Raw genomic sequence first — 3,015 nt, 5'->3', positions numbered from 1 at the left:
AAATTGGCAACTCATAAATTACCGAATCAATTGTTAGTAGTCCACTTGACGATAGTCTACCTTATGTCAAAATTTTTTATCCCAAGAAAGAGTTAGTTTAAGAAGAAAAAAAATAAGATAGAATTTATCTTCCTCCCCTCGAACTATTAGAAAAATGCAATATAGCGACTGAAATTAATCAGTTGCTAACAGCGACAGAAAACAAATTTGGTCAATAAAAAAATGAAGTTGTGGTGAAATTAGCGACCGATTTACTTCATCGCAAACACTTGGTCTATAATTTTTTTTAATTTATTTTAACCTTTAGCGACCGCAAAAGCAACTGAAGTCAATATATATGAAAATTATAGACTGAATAATTCAGTCGCTAACCAACTTAGAATACCACCTCATGATTATTTTTATCTATAGAGATATATAGGTTAAAAGTTAAAATATTATATATATATTATATTTAACATATTCTTTTTTATATATTTATAATATTTTGACATATAATATTCTTTTATATTTTACAATTTAATTAATTTTTTTATGATACCTTAATGTATATATTAGATTAAGGGTTGAATCGGACAAAAATAAAATAAATAAAACATATATATAATTAAAAAAATTATGAATTTTTTAAGATAAGAAAAGCAACACCGTAAAAATAAGAAAACTGGAATCACGGGTCAAGAATTAAAAATGAACTAAAGTTACAATTTAGCTTTTTCTTAAATAGTCACGGGGAAAAAATATTTTTATAGGCCACTCTCGTTTTTTATATAATTATATTTCTCTTATAGGAATTGTAAATGTTTATGAAAATTAATTTAATTAAATATTTTTAGTACTATATTTTTTATCTATTACTAATATGTTATTTAGAACTTTAATACTAGAATCAATAATCCAGTTAAATGACAAACAAAAAGGACAACAAATAATTTTTAGATATGATGAACAACAAAAAAAACACAGAAATTAATGATGAAATATGAACTACAATCCTTCTATTGTTACAATTGTTTGGGTGAAGTGACTAGGTGAGAAAGGGTTCACAAAAAATATTAATCAAATAAAAAGAATCTTTGTTGACCTATGTATCGCACATACTTAAACTTGAACCCTTAAATAGTTACCAAAATTATTATATAAGAACGCCCGATATTAACTAATCAGGCTATGAAGAATTTGACGTATGAGAAAGACACTATCTTTTAAGTCATGTTTTTAAAAGATTTGCAAGCGGATTTCCCCCGAGATTCTTAGTCATTAATCTACATTATTGGAAAAAACATACAAAATAACAAACAGTCATTAGGCTTTATTTAGTTTAGCTCTTAATAGATCATCTACATCAGTTTTTTTTTTCCTTTAAATTATTAGGATGTATATGTGATTTTTTTATAGATTCGTTTTACGAAAGAAAGAAAAATCAGACACGAGGATTCCTCATCATTTTAACTTGAGCAATAGCATGAATTAAACAAACCGAATATATATATACACACACAAAAGATCAAATTACATCAACATAACAACAATTATTACATAATTTTATAATTTCAATTTATTTTTAAAAAAAACTTACGTTAAATTTAAAGTTTATTTCACATAGTTCATATAAAATTTCATATTCATTTAAAATAATTTGCTAAGTACCTTTTTTATATAAATTAAAATGATTTAATTATATTCTTGTTATTGTTTAATTTTAACAAAATTTTATACAAATTTTTTTAATAATATATAAATATAATTCAACGATTGGATTAATAAAAATTATATTTTATATTAAATTATAAAAATAATATAATAACCGTCAAAGTTTATAGAGACACTTAAATGCACATTTAAATTAAGGGGACTTTGTTTCAAGAATTATTTATTTATTTTCGGAAATATAGGACTACAAAAATTTATCCTACATTTATTTTGAGTTAATAAAAAAATTATTATGAGAAATATTTTATTTTCAAGAAAGTTATAATCTCATCTTCAAACTAACATTTATTCCAAAAAAAGAGGGATAAAGAAAATTTATTTACATGCGATAGAAATTCATTTTCTTAACTTAAAATTTAGATACACCCTCCTTATTACCTAGTATCCCATTACCTTCTCACGTTACCCGGAAAAAATAATTCAACCAGCATATGTTTTAATTATTCTTGAAATTATAAAAAAGATTTTCAACAAATTTTAATAGTTAGTCAAATTTTTTTTAAGAAATACCTAGAAAGAATATTCACATATTATGTTTCCATAAATAAAAAAATAGCATTATGTAAAAAAAAAAATAGACTTAAATACAAATTTGGTCTTCCTATTTTTTAAAAATTTGTAATTTTGATCTCTTATTTTAAAATAGAGACATTTAGTCATCTTATTTTTTAAATCTGTAGTTTTATTTTTCTTATTTTAAAATAGAGACATCTAGTTATTTAATTTTATAAAATCTACAATTTTAATCTTTTAATCAAATTCAAAAGCATTAATTGGTAAGAAATTAACTTGATGTAGTTTAAATTTAGTGACTTAACATAAAATTATTTGTTTAATCTATAAATTATCATCAATATTAATATTTTAATAGTCAACACTTTTAATTTGACAAAAGGACTACAGTTGTAACTTTTGCAAAATTAAAAAATTAAATATCTCTATTTTAAAGAAAGAAACTGAAATTATAGATTTTAAAAAATAAGAAAGTTAAATATATCTATTTTAAAATAGAGTAATCAAAATTATATTTAAGTCTAAAAATTATTTCACAATCACTATTTATGTTTTAAAGCTATAAATGCTTTAAAAAATGAATAAACTGTTACTAAATGGTAGCTAGAGTCAAAATTTATGTAATAAAAGTCACAATTTATATGATTAAATTGATAGATAATTTTTTTTTATATAAGTATTGATAAATTCAAATTAACAAGTTCTTCTAGAACTCTTCCAAATATATCTTAGCTTTGTAGTTTGTACAATTACATGGGCGAGATTATAGGCCACTCTGTAATAATATTG

The sequence above is a fragment of the Glycine max genome, chromosome 10 (assembly GCF_000004515.6).
Source record: "Glycine max cultivar Williams 82 chromosome 10, Glycine_max_v4.0, whole genome shotgun sequence".
In the NCBI taxonomy this organism is placed as follows: Eukaryota; Viridiplantae; Streptophyta; class Magnoliopsida; order Fabales; family Fabaceae; genus Glycine; species Glycine max.
The sequence above is the reverse complement of the archived record's forward strand: the minus strand, read 5'-3'. Positions refer to the sequence as shown.